The sequence below is a fragment of the Rhinoderma darwinii genome, unplaced genomic scaffold (assembly GCF_050947455.1).
Source record: "Rhinoderma darwinii isolate aRhiDar2 unplaced genomic scaffold, aRhiDar2.hap1 Scaffold_4391, whole genome shotgun sequence".
NCBI lineage: Eukaryota > Metazoa > Chordata > Amphibia > Anura > Rhinodermatidae > Rhinoderma > Rhinoderma darwinii.
This window is the reverse complement of record NW_027463866.1, coordinates 111,977-120,309: the sequence shown is the minus strand read 5'-3', so window position 1 is coordinate 120,309 and position 8,333 is coordinate 111,977.

The window sequence follows — 8,333 nt, the reverse complement described above, 5'->3', positions numbered from 1 at the left end:
ATAACTACTATAATACTGCCCCCTATATACAAGAATATAATTACTATAATACTGCCCCCTATATACAAGAATATAACTACTATAATACTGCCCCCTATATACAAGAATATAACTACTATAATACTGCCCCCTGTATACAAGAATATAACTACTATAATACTGCCCCCTATATACAAGAATATAACTACTATATTACTGCCTCTATATACAAGAATATAACTACTATAATACTGCCTCCTATATACAAGAATATAACTACTATAATACTGCTCCTATATACAAGAATATAACTACTATAATACTGCATCCTATATACAAGAATATAACTACTATAATACTGCTCCTATATACAAGAATATAACTACTATAATACTGCATCCTATATACAAGAATATAACTACTATAATACTGCCCCCTATATACAAGAATGTAACTACTATAATACTGCACCTATATACAAGAATATAACTACTATAATACTGCTCCTATATACAAGAATATAACTACCATAATACTGCATCCTATATACAAGAATATAACTACTATAATACTGCCCCTATATACAAGAATATAACTACTATAATACTGCCCCCTATATACAAAAATGTAACTACTATAATACTGCCCCCTATATACAAGAATGTAACTACTAAAATACTGCACCTATATACAAGAATATAACTACTATAATACTGCTCCTATATACAAGAATATAACTACTATAATACTGCTATATACAAGAATATAACTACTATAATACTGCCCCCTATATACAAGAATATAACTACTATAATACTGCTCCTATATACAAGAATATAACTACTATAATACTGCCCCTATATACAAGAATATAACTACTATAATACTGCCCCCTATATACAAGAATATAACTACTATAATACTGCCCCTATATACAAGAATATAACTACTATAATACTGCCCCCTATATACAAGAATATAACTACTATAATACTGCCCCCTATATACAAGAATATAACTACTATAATACTGCCCCCTATATACAAGAATATAATTACTATAATACTGCCCCCTATATACAAGAATATAACTACTATAATACTGCCCCCTATATACAAGAATATAACTACTATAATACTGCCCCTATATACAAGAATATAACTACTATAATACTGCCCCCTATATACAAGAATATAACTACTATAATACTGCCCCCTATATACAAGAATATAACTACTATAATACTGCCCCCTATATACAAGAATATAATTACTATAATACTGCCCCTATATACAAGAATATAACTACTGTAATACTGCCCCTATGTACAAGAATATAACTACTATAATACTGCTCCCTATATACAACAATATAACTACTATAATACTGCTCCCTATATACAAGAATATAACTACTGTAATACTGCCCCCTATATACAAGAATATAACTACTGTAATACTGCCCCTATATACAAGAATATAACTACTGTAATACTGTCCCTATATACAAGAATATAACTACTATAATACTGCCCCTATATACAATAATATAACTACTATAATACTGCCCCTATATACAAGAATATAACTACTATAATACTGCTCCTATATACAAGAATATAACTACTATAATACTGCCCCCTATATACAAGAATATAACTACTATAATACTGCCCCTATATACAAGAATATAACTACTATAATACTGCCCCTATATACCAGAATATAACTACTATAATACTGCTCCTATATACAAGAATATAACTACTATAATACTGCCTCCTATATACAAGAATATAACTACTATAATACTGTCCCCTATATACAAGAATGTAACTACTATAATACTGCCCCTATATACAAGAATATAACTACTATAATACTGCCCCTATATACAAGAATATAACTACTATAATACTGCATCCTATATACAAGAATATAACTACTATAATACTGCCCCTATATACAAGACTATAACTACTATAATACTGCATCCTATATACAAGAATATAACTACTATAATACTGCATCCTATATACAAGAATATAACTACTATAATACCGCCTCCTATATACAAGAATATAACTACTATAATACCGCATCCTATATACAAGAATATAACTACTATAATACTGCATCCTATATACAAGAATATAACTACTATAATACTGCCCCTATATACAAGAATATAACTACTATAATACTGCTCCTATATACAAGAATATAACTACTATAATACTGCCTCCTATATACAAGAATATAACTACTATAATACTGCTCCTATATACAAGAATATAACTACTATAATACTGCATCCTATATACAAGAATATAACTACTATAATACTGCCCCCTATATACAAGAATGTAACTACTATAATACTGCACCTATATACAAGAATATAACTACTATAATACTGCCCCTATATACAAGAATATAACTACCATAATACTGCATCCTATATACAAGAATATAACTACTATAATACTGCCCCTATATACAAGAATATAACTACTAGAATACTGCCCCCTATATACAAAAATGTAACTACTATAATACTGCCCCCTATATACAAGAATGTAACTACTATAATACTGCACCTATATACAAGAATATAACTACTATAATACTGCTCCTATATACAAGAATATAACTACTATAATACTGCTATATACAAGAATATAACTAATATAATACTGCCCCCTATATACAAGAATATAACTACTATAATACTGCTCCTATATACAAGAATATAACTACTATAATACTGCCCCTATATACAAGAATATAACTACTATAATACTGCCCCCTATATACAAGAATATAACTACTATAATACTGCTCCCTATATACAAGAATATAACTACTATAATACTGCCCCCTATATACAAGAATATAACAACTGTAATACTGCTCCCTATATACATGAATATAACTACTATAATACTGCCCCCTATATACAAGAATATACCTACTATAATACTGCTCCCTATATACAAGAATATAACTACTATAATACTGCCCCCTATATACAAGAATATAACTACTGTAATACTGCTCCTATATACAAGAATATAACTACTATAATACTGCCCCTATATACAAGAATATAACTACTATAATACTGCCCCCTATATACAAGAATATAACTACTATAATACTGCCCCCTATATACAAGAATATAACTACTATAATACTGCCCCCTATATACAAGAATATAATTACTATAATACTGCCCCCTATATACAAGAATATAACTACTATAATACTGCCCCCTATATACAAGAATATAACTACTATAATACTGCCCCCTGTATACAAGAATATAACTACTATAATACTGCCCCCTATATACAAGAATATAACTACTATATTACTGCCTCTATATACAAGAATATAACTACTATAATACTGCCTCCTATATACAAGAATATAACTACTATAATACTGCTCCTATATACAAGAATATAACTACTATAATACTGCATCCTATATACAAGAATATAACTACTATAATACTGCTCCTATATACAAGAATATAACTACTATAATACTGCATCCTATATACAAGAATATAACTACTATAATACTGCCCCCTATATACAAGAATGTAACTACTATAATACTGCACCTATATACAAGAATATAACTACTATAATACTGCTCCTATATACAAGAATATAACTACCATAATACTGCATCCTATATACAAGAATATAACTACTATAATACTGCCCCTATATACAAGAATATAACTACTATAATACTGCCCCCTATATACAAAAATGTAACTACTATAATACTGCCCCCTATATACAAGAATGTAACTACTAAAATACTGCACCTATATACAAGAATATAACTACTATAATACTGCTCCTATATACAAGAATATAACTACTATAATACTGCTATATACAAGAATATAACTACTATAATACTGCCCCCTATATACAAGAATATAACTACTATAATACTGCTCCTATATACAAGAATATAACTACTATAATACTGCCCCTATATACAAGAATATAACTACTATAATACTGCCCCCTATATACAAGAATATAACTACTATAATACTGCCCCTATATACAAGAATATAACTACTATAATACTGCCCCCTATATACAAGAATATAACTACTATAATACTGCCCCCTATATACAAGAATATAACTACTATAATACTGCCCCCTATATACAAGAATATAATTACTATAATACTGCCCCCTATATACAAGAATATAACTACTATAATACTGCCCCCTATATACAAGAATATAACTACTATAATACTGCCCCTATATACAAGAATATAACTACTATAATACTGCCCCCTATATACAAGAATATAACTACTATAATACTGCCCCCTATATACAAGAATATAACTACTATAATACTGCCCCCTATATACAAGAATATAATTACTATAATACTGCCCCTATATACAAGAATATAACTACTATAATACTGCCCCTATATACAAGAATATAACTACTATAATACTGCCCCTATATACAAGAATATAACTACTATAATACTGCCCCTATATACAAGAATATAACTACTATAATACTGCTCCCTATATAAAAGAATATAACTGCTATAATACTGCCCCCTATATACAAGAATATAACTACTATAATACTGCCCCCTATATACAATATAACTGCTATAATACTGCCCCTATATACAAGAATATAACTACTATAATACTGCTCCTATATACAAGAATAGAACTACTATAATACTGCTCCTATATACAAGAATATAACTACTATAATACTGCCCCTATATACAAGAATGTAAATACTATAATACTGCTCCTATATACAAGAATATAACTGCTATAATACTGCACCCTATATAAAAGAATATAACTGCTATAATACTGCACCCTATATACAAGAATATAACTACTATAATACTGCCCCCTATATACAAGAATATAACTACTATAATACTGCTCCTATATACAAGAATATAACTACTATAATACTGCCCCTATATACAAGAATATAACTACTATAATACTGCTCCTATATACAAGAATAGAACTACTATAATACTGCTCCTATATACAAGAATGTAAATACTATAATACTGCTCCTATATACAAGAATATAACTGCTATAATACTGCACCCTATATAAAAGAATATAACTGCTATAATACTGCACCCTATATACAAGAATATAACTACTATAATACTGCACCCTATATACAAGAATATAACTACTATAATACTGCCCCCTATATACAAGAATATAACTACTATAATACTGCTCCTATATACAAGAATATAACTACTATAATACTGCCCCTATATACAAGAATATAACTGCTATAATACTGCTCCTATATACAAGAATAGAACTACTATAAAACTGCTCCTATATACAAGAATATAACTACTATAATACTGCCCCCTATATACAAGAATATAACTACTATAATACTGCCTCCTATATACAAGAATATAACTGCTATAATACTACTCCTATATACAAGAATATAACTACTATAATACTGCTCCTATATACAAGAATATAACTACTATAATGCTGCTCCTACATACAAGAATATAACTACTATAATACTGCCCCCTATATACAAGAATATAACTACTATAATACTGCCCCTATATACAAGAATATAACTACTAAAAAACTACTCCTATATACAAGAATATAACTACTATAATACTGCTCCTATATACAAGAATATAACTACTATAATACTGCCCCCAATATACAAGAATATAACTACTATAATACTGCATCCTATATACAAGAATATAACTACTATAATACTGCCCCCTATATACAAGAATATAACTACTATAATACTGCTCCTATATACAAGAATATAACTACTATAATACTGCCCCAATATACAAGAATATAACTACTATAATACTGCCCCAATATACAAGAATATAACTACTATAATACTGCATCCTATATACAAGAATATAACTACTATAATACTGCCCCGATATAAAAGAATATAACTACTATAATACTGCATCCTATATACAAGAATATAACTACTATAATACTACTCCTATATACAAGAATATAACTACTATAATACTGCTCCTATATACAAGAATATAACTACTATAATACTGCCCCAATATACAAGAATATAACTACTATAATACTGCATCCTATATACAAGAATATAACTACTATAATACTGCCCCGATATAAAAGAATATAACTACTATAATACTGCATCCTATATACAATATAACTACTATAATACTGCTCCTATATACAAGAATATAACTACTATAATACTGCCCCCTATATACAAGAATATAACTACTATAATACTGCTCCTATATACAAGAATATAACTACTATAATACTGCCCCCTATATACAAGAATATAACTACTATAATACTGCTCCTATATACAAGAATATAACTACTATAATACTGCCCACTATATACAAGAATATAACTACTATAATACTGCTCCCTATATACAAGAATATAACTACTATAATACTGCCCCCTATATACAAGAATATAACTACTATAATACTGCCCCCTATATACAAGAATATAACTACTATAATACTGCCCCTATATACAAGAATATAACTACTATAATACTGCCCCTATATACAAGAATATAACTACTATAATACTGCCCCTATATACAAGAATATAACTACTATAATACTGCTCCTATATACAAAAATATAACTACTATAATACTGCTCCTATATACAAGAATATAACTACTATAATACTGCCCCCTATATACAAGAATATAACTACTATAATACTACCTCGTATATACAAGAATATAACTACTATAATACTGCCCCCTATATACAAGAATATAACTACTATAATACTGCCCCTATATACAAGAATATAACTACTATAATACTGCTCCTATATACAAGAATATAACTACTATAATACTGCCCCCTATATATAAGAATATAACTACTATAATACTGCTCCTATATACAAGAATATAACTACTATAATACTGCTCCCTATATACAAGAATATAACTACTATAATACTGCTCCTATATACAAGAATATAACTACTATAATACTGCCCCCTATATACAAGAATATAACTACTATAATACTGCCCCCTATATACAAGAATATAACTACTATAATACTGCCCCCTATATACAGGAATATAACTACTATAATACTGCTCCCTATATACAAGAATATAACTACTATAATACTGCCCCCTATATACAAGAATATAACTACTATAATACTGCCCCTATATACAAGAATATAACTACTTTAATACTGCTCCTATATACAAGAATATAACTACTATAATACTGCCCCCTATATATAAGAATATAACTACTATAATACTGCTCCCTATATACAAGAATATAACTACTATAATACTGCTCCTATATACAAGAATAGAACTACTATAATACTGCCCCCTATATACAAGAATATAACTACTATAATACTGCCCCTATATACAAGAATAGAACTACTATAATACTGCTCCTATATACAAGAATAGAACTACTATAATACTGCCCCTATATACAAGAATATTACTATAATACTGCTCCCTATATACAAGAATATAACTACTATAATACTGCTCCTATATACAAGAATATAACTACTATAATACTGCCCCCTATATACAAGAATATAACTACTATAATACTGCCCCCTATATACAAGAATATAACTACTATAATACTGCCCCCTATATACAGGAATATAACTACTATAATACTGCTCCCTATATACAAGAATATAACTACTATAATACTGCCCCCTATATACAAGAATATAACTACTATAATACTGCCCCTATATACAAGAATATAACTACTATAATACTGCTCCTATATACAAGAATATAACTACTATAATACTGATCCTATATACAAGAATATAACTACTATAATACTGCCCCCTATATATAAGAATATAACTACTATAATACTGCTCCTATATACAAGAATAGAACTACTATAATACTGCCCCTATATACAAGAATATAACAACTATAATACTGCCTCCTATATACAAGAATATAACTACTATAATACTGCCCCCTATATACAAGAATATAACTACTATAATACTGCCCCCTATATACAAGAATATAACTACTATAATACTGCTCCTATATACAAGAATATAACTACTATAATACTGCCCCCTATATACAAGAATATAACTACTATAATACTGCTGCTATATACTAGAATATAACTACTATAAGGCTGGGTTCACACTGAGTTTTTGACGCGCCAAAAAAACGGCCGAAAATGCCTCCCATTGATCTCAATGGGAGGCGGAGGCGTTTTTTTCTCGCGA